General features: G+C 30.8%; 1 non-coding gene across 1 annotated transcript; it reads right to left on the reverse strand.

Annotated features, from left to right (window-relative positions):
* Positions 1 to 15,970: 15,970 nt before the first annotated feature.
* On the reverse strand, positions 15,971 to 16,043 carry TRNAG-UCC (transfer RNA glycine (anticodon UCC)). The gene has a single exon. It is a non-coding gene; the product is annotated as a tRNA-Gly (tRNA).
* Positions 16,044 to 16,248: the final 205 nt, after the last annotated feature.

Here is a 16,248-nt window from a genome sequence, read left to right on the forward strand (position 1 = left end):
CAAGGTATATTTCCTAATAATTGAGATCGAATCAAAAACACTCGTCTAGAATTCCGATTCTAATGAATAAAATGGTTACAGTTTATTATACGTTTATTACATGAAAATAAATTATTTTAGTACATGAAAATATAATTTTTATATATATGAACTTATATATATTTATATAATATGTTTTTTGTTTTCATTACGAACTTTGTATACTTTGTGGAAATCTGTTATTGGTTCTGATTTTATGCACTATATTTGTTTGTTTACTATAAATATCTATGTAGAACTGTTGGTTTTCCTACTAAAATAAATATATTCTAAATTATTCTGTCTAAGCGGATAAAGAATCAGTTCTCTGTGTGAAATAAACCGAAAACCCTGGACGAGTGTTTTTGACTGTTTGCAGCTCCCAGATAAAAATCCCGAAAAAATAAATTTAGTGAAGATAACTCCGCTTTATTTTTTTTAGTAATTGGCAAGTTAGCTTTTCATGCTTGAGGTCCAAGGTTTAATTATTTGCAGGTTTCTACACAACAGTGTCTTATTTATCCTGAACTGACACCTGAAATATAAACCCTTATTATATCTGTCATACAGAAAAAAAAGAATAAGACAAATGTACCATCCGAGTATATTTCATTGATCACACATTGACAGTACTGCAAGTTAAGAATACAATGAAAGCTTTTGAAGTGTTGTCAACTGTTTTCGTGTTAATAATTATATATATGGAATTTTGACTTACGCGTAAGTTTTGTTATATGGGATGAGCGTGTATAAATTAAAGATTTGACTTACATTTTTATGTGGAGTTAATTATTATTAACTTAACTGACCATAAGAAAGGAGAAATACAATCAAAAGTGTGCTGACAACACTGACTGAACTGATCCGTGATATATGAATTTAATAAAAAATTAAAAGTTCAAAATTAGCAGTTAGCAAAAGTTGACAAATCCGCAAACTACAAACAAATGAAATAACAATGCAGTACCCTATGCGTCAATTAGTGTAGACAGAAAAATTATGATGACAATGATTTTAACCAACGTGACGAAGTTTTATTCAAGGTTTATTTTAAATAGCCATGAGATATATTATTTAAAGGAAAAAACATATTTGATCCAAACAATATATTTCAGTACAGTCAAGGATATATATCAAACTTAACAATCAATCACAAATAAATTCAAACCCCATTACAACACAATAGATCAAATCACATTCCTATCATTTTCAATTCTTTATTGATAAAAAACGGAAGTATAAAAAAAATCGTCAATTTTATTGTTATTCAGAAATACGACAGCAAAAGACGTTGTTATTTCTAATCAAAAACACACATCTCAAAAATGAAAATACGTTAAAGCGAATGTTTTTTGTTGGCTTTTTCAGAGCTGAATATAAAAATAAAAATCCTGTGGACTACTACTACCAGCACGCCATTTCCCCGTAGGGGTAGGCAGAAAAAATGGACCGCCACACATGTCTATCCTGGCATACATTTCTAGCTTCTTCCACATTCAGACATCGTGTTATATACGCCCTTTGGTTCTGCCTGCTTTCGACATGACTTGACTTGAGATTTTGGTTTTTCTGATCATGCCACGTCTTCCTTGTCTCAGGTTACCATTCATTTTTGCCATATATACTTGTTTTATCATTATTTCTCCATGACCAAACCATCTCAGAGACCCTTTTTTAATCTTATCAATTATACTTGACTCAGATTTACACTCTCGCCTGATTTCATCATTCGTAACCCTGTCATACATTGATTTCCCAAACATTCGTCTACGAGATTTAAGAGATCCTATGGATATAAAATAAGATTATTTGTTCTGTACTAAAGGAATTAATTGTGGATAAATTCTTGTTTTTTTTCCCTTTAACTTTAAAATTATTTGACGTTCATTTTTAATGATCACTAGATCTCAAACTGATAATTAATCGACAATGTTTATCAAGTTATGTTTTATATGTTTGTTTAATCAAATGAGTTTGTTTTTTTTCTCTTCTTTTTCTTTGTCTTCTTGTAGATCTGACGATTAGTTTTACTCAACAACTCAGACTTCCGTGATGAGGCCCAACTATTATTTCATCACTTAGGGGGTTTTCCAGATGGGTGGCGTCCAGCAGGCAATTCTCTGGCTGTTGTGGACACAAGTCCATCGCTGCTCCTTCTGTTTATGCGGTCTCTATCAAAATCATTTACGTCATCTGATCCAATGCACTACATCTTCGATTTTGCACGTTTCCCGTATGAAATCATTTCTGACCCGGTCGCGCAGAGTGTTTTCGGTTATCAATTTGGGGATCTTCATTTCTGATGTTCTAAGCAGGTTCATTGTTCTCGTAGCATCCGCTAGTATTTTTACAGAATATCTTAAGATGGATATCACTCATGTCTTATATATTTTAACTTTGCCGTCAATTCGCATGTTATAATTTTCCTGAATCTCTTTTAGAAACCCTGACACTTGAAAGGCATTGTTCACTTAATTTCTTACTTCATTATTAAAATCATAATGAATGGATGTATTAATTTCTTCTTTTTTTTGTTAAATAAATTTGAAACGAGTCTTTAACAATATTAAATAGGACGACAGGAATTTTCTTCAAAACGATGAAACGAAAAAAAAAATAGATGTCAAACTAAATTGTAAATCAATTTACATTGGCGACACATATAACGACAGAGATGAAGAACAAAGTCTTGAGAACGTCCTTCAATATTCCCTTCTCTAAAATGTTTTGCCTTTCTGTTGCAACAAATTTAGTTTTTAATAACTCCCTAGGGAGGTAATCCAGCCAATCTGCAAACATTTAGACATTCTCAAAACTTTGTTAAATCAACTAACTGGTAAAACAAGAAGCATAAAATTTGGACTATGGAAAAGTTCAGTTGTTTTTAAAAATAAAAAATATTTGTTAATAGACTATTAAACCGAGTCAATTATTTTTTTTTAATTTTTGTATTTCGTATTATTAGCGCTACGATTTTTTTAAAGTTTTGTATTTCTGAAATAATTCCGACTGTAACGTCAGAGGTTCATTTCCGCTTATTCTTATTCAGTTCTTCTCATTGGTCCAAAAGCAACAAGCAGACCGGAAATTTTCCATAGCTCTTAGATCATAGGTTGATTCACATGAACCAGTGACGTCATTCAAAGTAGTGCGTTTTTATTAAAATATATTTTATTATTTTTTCCGTACATTTTCAAGAATTTCATTGCTCTACAATTTAATGCTCTAATTTTTACCCCGCGCAAGAAAACATTTTTTGTATCCGATTTCCCTTAAGGCTGAAGTTCCTCATTGTTTTCAGGCGTAGCCCAGTAGGTGAATTGGTTCAGCCAGATGAATTTTACCCACATGATAAAGGTTTCAGCTCTATTACTTCACAAAAGTCAACAGTTGGAAGAGTTGAGGAAATGTGTATGTTTAAACATAAGCAGAATGGCAAATGTTACATGGTGTATAAAATGGCCACCAAACCAGCCAATGACAAGTCATAAGCCCTGTAAATGCCTAGACTTTCACATTTGCGTCTCAAAAATCTATGCTTCAACAAATTAAAAGATGAATATCGTTCATAAGAAGGGGATATGAATATCAGAACATTTACAGAGTTAACGGCCTGTTTTTACCTTTCACTTTTTTACTTTTTTTGTCCCTTATAGTGCATAAGTCACAGCATTGGTACATTAATCACATTTTATCTAAATTTTCAGATTTCAGTACAGGAAAATATAAATACCTAAGTTAAGAAACATCCTTTATAAATAAATTTTATGTCAACCATGTCGAAAATTGGACCCGAGACCTCTTGCAGGAAAGACAAACGCACTGACCACGAGGCGGACAAATTGACAGATTTTTAATCGTGAAAATGGTCAGACTTTCAAATACCGTTCTCAAAAATATTTCATGTCAACCATGTCGGGAAATAAACCCGAGACCTTTTGTTTAGTAAACCTCTTAAATAATAATATGTTTTAAATGAATGTTCGAAACACTTTGCGATTTACCATGTTAAGTAACATAACTCAGTATTTAATTTATATAAAATTACAATAATTGGTTTATTATGCTGACCGGTTTAAAAAGATGGGTGTTCCTTTTTCAAGGTGTAAAAATACACTGAGACCACATTATAGTATTTAAATTTTTACCAATTCTCAAGGTGATCCCGGTTGACATATTTATTTGTTAATGGACGTAGCCAATTTGGACAAAATGTATCACATAATTAAAAGATTCGGGCCTTACTCATAAACTTGGCGTAAATTTACGCCTAAGAATAGTGGTATAATTTGAATGGGAATACCATTTTTATGTTCATTAATAAGCATGGTATTCCTATCCAAATTATGCCACTATATCAATAATGTTTTGAGTTTGTATAAATTTTAATAGACAAGGACTGCATTCAACCCCCTCCCACTATACTTTACATACCACGATACTTAAGTGTAACTGGTATGCCAAGTTTATCAATAAGACCCATAGTAGAACGTAGTGAACAGAAAGCACAATTGAACGTAGTTATGTAGAAAGCAGCCAGCCATAGAAAAGTAAAACTGAGACAATAGATCCTGAAAAAAGACTGAATAATCAAATCTACTCAACAGTAGCAATACTTTTGACTTTAACAAATGATAAACAATGAAAACATTTGTAAAGATGTAATAACTTATATTTACATATAAGTTATTAATTTAAAAAATACTTTTTACACTTCCACTTTTTTATTTTGACCAATTAGCGCTTTCACCGTCTAATAGGCATCTTCAGACTGGTGAATATTATACAGTGTATGGATAATTTATATAAAATTAAATATTATCGTAAGTGTAGGTACATTTAAAAATAGTTGAAAAAAATACAATACGCAATATTGCATCAAGAATTGTCAATAAATAATTTAAACGAAAAAATGAAAACATCTGTTTTTTTTTTATTTTATTTTTATGACAAACGAGAATCTAATTATGTGAACAGTTTCAATAATTTTTAAAGAACTGTAAGATTTTTCTAGTGCTGAGGGTGTTCTTTGCAAATTGAAAAATTCCGTTTTTCTAATCACACCTTTTTCAGTAGATGATTAATACAGTTTTTTGTATGAAAGCGGTCTGGCTGTTTTTAGCAGAACACAGAATTGACCTTACTGCACCCGATAACATTAATATCTCATTTTTCAAAATTGTGAACTGGCTGCTTTCTGCATAACTACCTTCAATTGATAGATGTGGTTTAACTTAATAAAGGTAAAACACAGAGGTTATAAGATATTTGATAAAACATGAAACAACGTTAAAAAGGTAATAAAATATAAGATACATATAGTATTTATAAATGTATATTTAATTTCTCTGTACGTGTGATGTCACTGAACTTTTTCGAAACAGCTTAACCGATTTACGTGCGATTTTCAGAGAAATATAGATCTTTGCGCTGTGCGTGTTCGTAGGTATTGAAATCCTCAATCTAATGTGTAACAATGAAGTAAAAAGCACAAATGTTTTATTCATCGACCAGTGTTGCATTCGAGGAGAATGCAATGACAAAAAAATGGAAACATTTTGTTTTTTTTGTGTATAAAAAAAGTTTGTTTTGAATGTTTACAAACAGCATTTGTTTTTTGTGGATCTCAATCAGAAATTTTCCTTAAATTCCTTATAATTTCTATTCATTTACTTCTTTTTACTGGATTTTTGGCAATACTAAAATAATGTTAAATTCAATACATTAAAAAAAAAATCGTATTTCCACATAAGTACACCCCTTTGTTGGTGAGAAGACCGGAGTTTGACGTTGGCAAAAAGAATGCCATATTTGAAAAAATATTTATTTTATGTTTTGGAATTCAACCATAAACAAGTACCTACTAAAATTTAATATTTAAATATGAAAAAGTTTTAGTTTTGGAATTCAATTACAAACAAGTACCTCGGTACCTACTTATCAATAAAAAGTATTTTTCCAAGGCAAGCCAACGTTTGGGCAAGACAACGTCTGTCGGGTCAGCTAGTATTAGTATAAGTTTATAATTCTTTACATAGGATTCATTGAATTTATTATAAACGTCAATAAAATTTTAAATATATAATATAATTCAACAAATAGTAAATCAAACCTTACAATAGAAAAATTTAAATCAGCATCACCATTTAAATCAACAAACTAAAATCAATAAATTAAAATCAATTAACACGAATCTAATGCCAAGCTGTCTTGTCCTGCAAATATTCTTCGACTCAATAGTAACTTTAACCAAATAGCCCGTGCTCGACGAAACCTTTAAAAATTTTATTGGCAAAGCCTGAATTTCAAGAGGTACTTTGTTGTAGAATCGTATGCAGTTTAAAGAAAAAGAATTATATTTTTTTGTCTCAAATTGCTTTGTATATTTTACATACATATTATTACTCCATCTTAAAACAAGCTGTGCCATGTTAGATGGAGACTATCATAAACAGAGAACACTCCGTTTTCATTTTACATTAATTGGTTTTATATAGATTCCCTGTTATTAAGTATGTATATTATTTTTTGCAATAAATTTAAAAAATAAATAAAAATAAATGTATTCATAGGTACATTATGTATTTTGTATACGTTAGCGTAAATAAATTGAATGTAACGCATCAACAGATTGAATTCTTGGTTCTTTAGTTATTGTTGTGGTAAACGAAATCCCATCTGGACAACGTCCACCTGGAAGACCACCCAAGAGATGGAAGAACGGTTAAATTTTATTATCTCAAGAGAACGACTAGTTTTCTGTAATACAGATCATTGGATCTCTTAAAAGACGACGAAGAAGAAAAAGATTATTGTTGTAATGACAGTAGAACTTATTTCCTATGTACAACTGAATGAGTATGTTAAACCAATCTAGATCTTTACCGACAAGCCATATTAATTGGATTGGTGATCCAAAAAAATATAAAAATGTTATATTGTATGTTAATAGTAAATATATATAAAAAAAATTTATGTTAGTATGGTTGTATAAAAAATATTTCAAAGTCTGCGATAATTATAATATGTTTAAAATTTAAATAACAAGTTATTTTCATTAAATTCTCACATAAGTCAGTTTTACCATTTTTTTTTGCTCATCTTGTAGTCAACTTTACTATGTAAAGTCAAATAATGTCATTAAGAATAATATTATCAAATGTACTTTATCACACAAAATAAATTTATTTGTTATCGGCTGCAATAAGTTTTTTTGAAGAACTTTTTCTAATTTATGCCTTAAACGACGTAACATTAAAGAGGTATCACCTTATTATGTATTCCTGATTATAAAAAATAATCTTATTCTTATAAGTATGGAGAAAAAAATAATATTCTTTCAGTGTTAAAATTTATTCCCGCAATGTTCGAGACATAAAAAACTGTCTGCTGAAAAGTAAGGCATGTTAAAAGAAAAAAGTAAGGCATATCAAGAATAGCCCAGAAACCGCATACGCACATCAAACAGAAGGTGACTTAACTACTCATAAATGAGTAGGTTTACGTTTTGACCCTTTAGTTTTTTTGTGGACGTCGCTCAGTACGCAACTCCTGATTTGAATTCAACAATGCCGTATTGTGTCCTTTTAAAGTGAAAAAATACTGCTAGGATCTTTAAGAAACAGGATGCAATCACATTTTATGAGTAACTAGCGAATGAATGTGTATTTAACAAATGCATTACTTAAAAAAAAAAATTTTCCATGTGTCAGATTGTCGAAAAAACAAAATGGAAATCTCTTTAGTGTTGCCAGGGTAGTTATTTTTTTTTACCCTACTTTGCTCATTTAATAAGAGAATTAATGAAAATTGAATCTTGAATTAAACAATTCTGTAGTAGACGTTTGACCGACATTATCTTCAAAACATCATATATTATTTTACATGATATAAAAACATCCGTTTCATGTCAAATAAAATTTGTTTTATATTTTAAGTTCAAAGTTCATTAATTCAATTACTCTTATTAAATGACCCTTTACCTATCTACTCTGCTGTATCAATCAATGTTTCCGCGTGGACAATCAAATTTAAGAGAAATTGCTTGAAAATAGATTGCTTCTTTTACCTTACATTTGTGTTATGGTTATATTCTTCGCGATCTGGCAATATTACCCGGTGATTCAAGTATGCGCGCAGCGAAAGTGTGTCTAAGTGGGGAAATTATTGGACACAGTCTGATGTATTCAAATATGATTTTACGCCCTTTCTGGACTATTCTCATTTCTATGGTGTGTGTATATTTTATATTTAACATATTTTTAAGCGTCTATTTTAAATGGATCTAACGCGATACGAACTTCCAAAACAACATTTTTGCGGCATAAGTTTTAAGTCTTAACAGTGCGGTTTTCAGGTAATTATTTCGGTTGTATCTTGTTTATTAATATCACATTAATTGGGAGGCTTATTCAAGATCCTGAAAGTAATTTTGTAGAGTTCATTAACAAATTTTCAGGAAAAATTTCTCGAGTTTTTATTTTCAGGAAATAATAATTTCATAAATTCATCATTCTTCGGAGTCGTAATTAATTAACTTAGCTACGGTAGTTGGAATTTATTAATATCAGGACCTTGTTTTAAGACTTACTCCAGAACACGAAGGCTTAATTATTAATCTTTTTTTCTTCAAAGAAAAAAGGAATTATTCTTTTGTATCTATAATTTTACAGCTTTTTAGTTTGTTTATAATTGTGTTTAATAATTTTATACATTACGTATTTTGCAAACAATCAAAACAAATAAAATCTATACAAAAATATTGCTATTTTTTGTTGAACCAATGTACACAATATTTTCTTAACTTTAAAATTGGTCAAGTTTTCATGGGATTTTCTGGTAACTCACTAAAAAAATAACAAATTACAACAGGGATGGAGAAAACCTGAAAAAATGACCAGTCATAAGCCCTGTAAATGCCTCGATTTCCATATTCTCTTATTTAAGGTATTCTTCATCCCTGTTGTAATTTGTCCATCTTAATGACTCCCGAGGGGGTGAAATCCAGTTTTTTGTCTACGAACATTTAGACAAACTCAAATATTGTCACTAAAAAATATTTTAAATTTATTACAACAAAGAAAACATATCTGAAAAGGGAAATTGGGAAATTGGGAAATTTACACATTTGCGAAGCTTATAACCTCCACAGTGTATTGGCCAAGACGCTTGATTCACAAACGGAAGGTTTCGGGTTCGATTCCAGGTGGGAACATTTTTTTTAACTCAAGCCTAGGTGTTCTGTACTTTAATTCACCACTGTAATAAGGCCTCCTGGCCTGTTTTGGTGCAAAAAATAAGGTAATCTAATAAGGCATCTACAGGGCTTATAACCTGTCAATAGCTGGTTTAAGTGACTTTTTTACATACTGTGTAACATCCACTATTCTGCCCATATTTGAACATCTATATTCCTTCAATACTTTCATCTGTTGATGTTTGTGAAGTTTAAGCGCTGAAACCGTTATTTGTGCGGATGAGATTCATCTAATTGAATTATTTCGCCAACATACTAGGCAACGCCTCAAAATCTTATTTTTTCAATTTCTGTATGGACCAGGAAGATTTATCGAAAATATTTTGAGTATGTCCAAATTTTTGTAGACAAGGACTGGATTCAACTCCATGGGGAGCTGTTAATATTAACATAGTACAACAGAAATGAAGAAGATTTCAGATAAGGTTATACAGAAGTCTAGGGGGCTTGTGTCCTGTCATTGGCTGATTTAAGTAGTCACTTTAAACACTGTGTAACATTTTACATTTTGTCCATGTTTGAACATACATACTTCTTCAATTCTTTCATTTTTATTTAATTGTTTACAACATGTTTATTTTTGTTTATAACCTGTCGCTGGCGTGTTTAAGTGGCGACTTTACACACACTGTAACCTTCACCATTCTGCCTAGTTATAAGCATCTGCATTTTTTAAACTTTTTCATATTTTGACTTTTCTGAAGTGAAAGAACTGTAACCATTTTTGAATTATTCTACTTACTAGGCAAATCCTGAAAACACTCCATTTTTTACACTTCTTTTACCAGTAACTTCAATCGACAACGCAAGGGAAAATATTTTCGAGTAGAAAATATGGAGTTCTAGACTTTCACAGGGCTTATGACATATCATTGGCTTATATAAGTGACCCTGTAAATGTCTTGACATAAATATTTCCTTTTCAAATATGTCTTTCTTCACTGTTTATTATTTATTGACATAAAGGCAGTTTATTGCACATTATTTGAGACATAAATAAGTCCCAACCCCATGGAACTTAAAATCATGTACTGAGTTGAGACGAGCAATTAGTTGACACAGACACAAGAGTCAAATTGGATCAGAAACACAACAATAATCGTAAAAATAATAATAATAATATATGGCACAGTAATATTGTTAACAGTAAACTCAAACATTCGGAAAATCATTAAGGAGTTTCAAGTAGTTTTTGTCCTTGAGAGCTTAACACGCTCTTCCGAAATATTGAACACTCTCGGTGTGATTGATAAGAGACGTCTCTGAGCAAAAGTCGTACGAGTTTTGTGTATGACATAATTCGTGTTCTGGGAAAACCTCGTACAAATATTTTGCTAAGATCTCTCCTTATTCTTCGACCAGAAGTATGTAAGTGCTTCTTTTAGGTACAGTTATCTCATATCCAGCACCTTCATGTATTGGAACAACTGTTCTGACAGATATGTTGGAGGGCGACTCAAAATTATTCTCAATAATGATTTCTGGGTAATTATAAAAGGCTTTTAGGTGGATGACGCACAGCCCTCCCCCAGCCAAAAGTTTCATACATTATTTATTTTTTGCACCACAACAGGCCAGGAGGCCCAATTACAGTGGTGAATTACATCACAGGACACCCAGGCTTGAAAAAAATCACATAAAATTTTTGTGTTCTCACCGGGAATCGAAGCCGGAACCTTCGATGTGTCAGTCAAGCGTCTTGACCACTACACCACGGAGACCACTATAAAATATAAAACAACTTTTTTTTATTTGGTTTTTTTCTATCGACCGCTACACAAGCATCTTTATTGAGGTGATTTTCAAAACAATAACGCGTTATAAATTATCCAAATACATATTATAAACTAATAATCAGTGAATAAAGTTATTTTAAATTTATTTTATTATAATGAATTACCGCACCGTTACTGCTTCAAATACAAATTTTATAAAAATACTTTTTTTCGTGAACCACTTCAGTGTTATTTGACAACTTAGTTACCAGGATTATTGTACAAAAAACAATTTGGTTGCGTAAACAAATAAAGTGGTTCATGAAATAAAGTTTTTTTATAAATATTATATATTTTTTATTTTATTTATTTATTTATTATATATATTACAATAGTCCACATAGTTAGAGCAACAAACATCCAAAATAATATTATAGTCGAAAACATGAGTGGATGAAGGATTTGTCGCTTTTTTTTATTTGTTCTTTTTACATAAATGAAGATTGTATATGCACAGTTCTTTCATATAAAGCCAACTACACTATAAAAAAATAACAGAAAACGATTTTAAAAGCGAACGAAGATGTTATTTTATCAATAATCAAATTGGTATAAACTTTAAATTTGAAGCACTAACTTTGTGGTTACTCATTATAATAAATTAAATAAAACAACTTTGTTTTTAACCACTATTTTTTTTTAAATTCACTGACCGGTTTTGGAAAAAAAAATTGAAAACCAAATAAACAATATTTTTTAAGTCCTCTTCTGTCTCGATTTGAAAATATTGATATCAAATAACCGCCCTCGTAAGAAATAAAAGACTTAATATATTGGGTCTACGTGTAGTATTTAGTTAACATGATAAAAATAAAATAGGAATTAATTCATTAGTTACGTTAACCTTGACGAAAAAGCTTGTTTGTTTTAAAACCGGTCGGTAAAAAAAATAGTTAAAAAATTGGCGGTTGAAAACAAAGTTGTTTTATTTATTTAATTGAATTAAATTGGTGTTAAAAACTCTTACCTCAGATATCTAAGGGTTTAGTTTTTGTCACAACTACACCTTTATCTACTAATGTCTTTAGTTTTTTATAAATAATTTCAGTTTTTCAATTTAATTTTTTAATTTGGTGAGGTCGTATTTTTATATCCTTATAAGCATTAGAATAAGTTTAAAAAAATACTCCTGTGATAGAAAATGGCATAATTTGGTCATTGTATTAGTGACAAAGCTCTCCTTGGAAAGGCATTGTAATTTAAATTTAATCTTCCTTTACGGAGAATGCATTTCATTATTTTAAGAAAAAAATATAAAAATGGAATTCTTAACTCTTCATCTTTTAGCAAAGGAATTTAAATGAAAAATATCATAAAGCTTTTTATAGTAATATTACATAGACACAAGCGCTGCAGTGCGCTGGCTTACGATGGCGTTAGATGAATATTGGATGAGATGTACCAAATATGGTATAGTTCCCTTATATTGTCTTGCTAATGCCAAAGTCATGAATCTGAATTTCGGCCAATTTTAATTAAATATTCCTCGAAAGTTCATTCTCAATAGAGCGCAAACTACCGAAACAAAGATTTTGCAGTTTTGTAATAAGACTACAATCTAACCACCTATCGTTTCACCAATCTGACTGAATACTAATGTTTGTAATGCCAAATATTACGAATATTTCTTTCGAGACTTTGACGTTCATTACTTTTTAACTTCTTTGCTTAATTTACTACGCAAAAATTGCAAATGTGGTAAATTCGCGATTCCAGTGCCTGCAACTGAATTCTATTTCTTCATGTTACTGTTATTTAAACTAATTCAATTGTTTTAATATTTTTTAGAAAAACGCATTCTCAAAAAAACTATTAAAATACCAAAACTCCACAAAAAATACAAATAATGCATTTTCAACAAACTTGCAACGCCAAATTGAAAAATGTGTTAAAAAAAGCTAAAGATATCCTACTTTATGAAGCTAATTAAGTAACAATATAGATAGGTTTACGACACCGGTTCTTAACTTAAAACCTCAATATGTTAAAATTATGTTTTTGCACATTCGTGACTTTGGCATTGACTCGACGATACGAGATGACGTTGAACTAAGCAAGAACACCCGCCATTACTCAGCGCACCCGTTTTTCTACCGATCTATCGATCAAAACATTTCACTACACGTTTGAATCCAGACGCACCACAATTGTCAGAGGCAGTGATTAAGTGTTTGTTTCTTACCCATTTCATATTTACGTAAGTTAATTTATTATTTTATAATTATTTTTCTACAAAAAAATTTTACTGATCGACCCTTACGTCTAAATTTTATAGTGTCGTAATGGTTTAAGGTTAATTTTACGAAGTTTTTATTACGTGAATACATCTCTTTGCATTGATCTTTTTCCTAATATGGGATATCTTGGAATACTATCTCTTATGAGGATCACTAATTCTAATGGAATAGTTAAGTACAACAAAATTGTATATTTTTCTGGTTGTATCCAGATTTCAGACTCCTTATAAAACTGAACTGAAAGACTTGCGAAAGAAAAGGCACATAGTAAAAAAAAGGCATAAAATCAAAGGTGAAAAGTAGACCCAGTGCATAGCCTGCCACAAGGGCTGCCATATCAAATGTTTGGAGGCCGAAAATATCAACAATTTATCAAAGAAAATATCAACAGTTTTAAGAGGAGCTTAATAAATATTACAAAGTGGATTTTTTTGACAAACTTAAAAACTTTAACGTCTTTATGGGTAATTTATTAATGAAAATTGCGTTGTTGTAATATGATACAATTTGATGCTATATTTCGGTTTCGTGGTGTTATGGTCACGTTTGCCTACCATGTGAGAGAGTCTCGAGTTCGATTCCTACATGGTTGATATGAAATATTTATTTAAAAGAGTGTTTTCACACCAGGATATTTTATAATCCCCGGACTGGTATCTTAAGCGTAAGACTGATCATCTTACCTATATTTATAAAAAAATATCAAAATACGTTAACTACTACTACTACTACTACTACCATCACGCCATTTCCCCGTAGGGGTAGGCAGAGAGAATGGACCGCCACACACGTCTATCCTGGCATACAATCCTAGCCTTTTCCACATTCATACATCTTGTCATACATGCCCTTCGGTTCTGTCTGCTTTTGACATGACCAGACTTAAGATTTTGGTTTATCTGATCATGCCACGTCTTTCTTGGTCGTCTTCGTCTAACGTTGCCGTTCATTTTTGCCCATTATACTTGTTTTACCATTCTTTCGTCGTCCATTCGTTCTACGTGACCAAACCATCTCAGAGACCCTTTCTTAATCTACGTTAAGATTAGTGTATTAATGTAGTGCCCTATGCACCAATGAAGAATATAAAATAATAATAACCGTAGTTTTCAAAATACACGTGTCTAAGAAATTCAGCCAATTTTCAGTTGTCTCGTTAGCACAATAATTATTCGACCACTGTGAGGGATTATTTCCAATTATAAGGGTTGTTTGGTTTGACCCATATGACACATTGTACTTATCCCCACAAACATTAGTAAGCACAGTTTAAGTTAGCTGATAGAACCGGTCCATAATGGTCAAATTGTTTGGAAAGGGAGCTTTTAATGGCGTTTGAAATGAAACATCGCACGAAATTTGTTAATTTGTACAAACTGAAAGTTATGTGATCGTGGTGTTTGCTTATGTATTTGTTAATCCTAAAAATTAAAAGCCTATTTTAATTATTTATTGAAACACTTTATATATATATTACATTCTACGCACTATATATTTATATACACTTTAAAAACAAATAACTAACGAGATTAATTATTTGAATATGTTTGGATTTAATTTTTTTTGTAATTATGGATAAAAAACAGATTTATAAAGCTTTTTTTTTAATGAACAAAATATAATTTTACATTTTTGACAAAAAAATATTTTCTAATATCAGCACTCATTTTGTAACGTTTTGATATCTATCGTATTCTTCCAGCAGTCTTTATTTCAATTAAAAATAAAATGTATACCCACACACAGGCTATGCCTTTGTGGATTTTTTTTGTGTTAATGTGATAGTATTTTTTGTATTTGTAACTTACGTATAGCTTTTGTAAAATGCAAAGAAAAAAATATAATAATAAAAAGATAAAATTTAAAAAAACATGTACAGTTTTCATACATATGTATAAGGGCGGGCATATTGCCTTAAGGCAATTTCTTCCCAATTACCCAAACCGTTTGAGAAAATCAGTGGTAGGCATATGATCATATTGTTGGTTTATTAAAATTTTCACTATAGAACAAAATATTGATAAACTTTGCATTTTTAACGAAGCCAAAATTGACTAAATATCTATACTACACTATGAAGAGAGGAGAGGGTAGGGAGAAAAAAAAAGAAGGAGGATAAAGGAAAAATTAAGATGTTCAAGAAGCCACGTTTCAAACATGATTTTAATGCAAATAAAGAAGGGGCGTCTCTGACATTATAAGGTAGATTATTCCATAATTGAGCAGCTACTACTGTGAAAAAGGAGACAAAAAATTAGAGCGTTAAATGGGTATTGAAAGAGTTCTCTTTTTAATAGAATGAAGATTTATTCCATGTTGCGATACAGGTTGGAAGAGCTCTTTCAGATAAACAGGCGAAGTGGGATTATTTAAAATACTTTAAGGAAGTGATAGATTAGTGATTGTGAATTACATGATTTTGGAATTATTATTTGCATGTAAGTCATCGATACAGCTTAAATATTTTTTCAAATTAATGATAGAGCAAATTGAATTATGTATAATTTGTCAATATTATCATCATCATTCCCTTTCCGCACCTCATGGTGCCCAGGAAAATGCTTTGATACACCCATTGTGGCGTATTTTGATCATTTTTGTTACACAAAGGTAAGATTATCAGTCTTACGCTTATGGACTATTAAATATTCCGGTATGAAAACACCCTTTAAAAAAATATTTTACAACCATGTCGGGAATTGAACCCGAGACCTCTTGCATGGAAGGCAAACGCGCTGACCATTACACCACAAGGCCATCTGTATAATTTGTACTCCTCATATAACAATGTTAAAAAATATTTAATATTAGATCACATAACACTAGTGTGATAGACTACAAACCTTCGATTTATTGGGTGCTTAAGTGTGTTCTTGGTGCACTCTTACTCCACCTCACTCAGTCCCTTCATAAATGAGTAAATAGAGCAATTTATGTATCCAGCATAGTGAAACTTTTGTAA

Source organism: Micrasema longulum, unplaced genomic scaffold, assembly GCF_059751315.1.
Source record: "Micrasema longulum isolate JH-2025_06_02 unplaced genomic scaffold, ASM5975131v1 h1tg001608l, whole genome shotgun sequence".
Lineage (NCBI taxonomy): Eukaryota > Metazoa > Arthropoda > Insecta > Trichoptera > Brachycentridae > Micrasema > Micrasema longulum.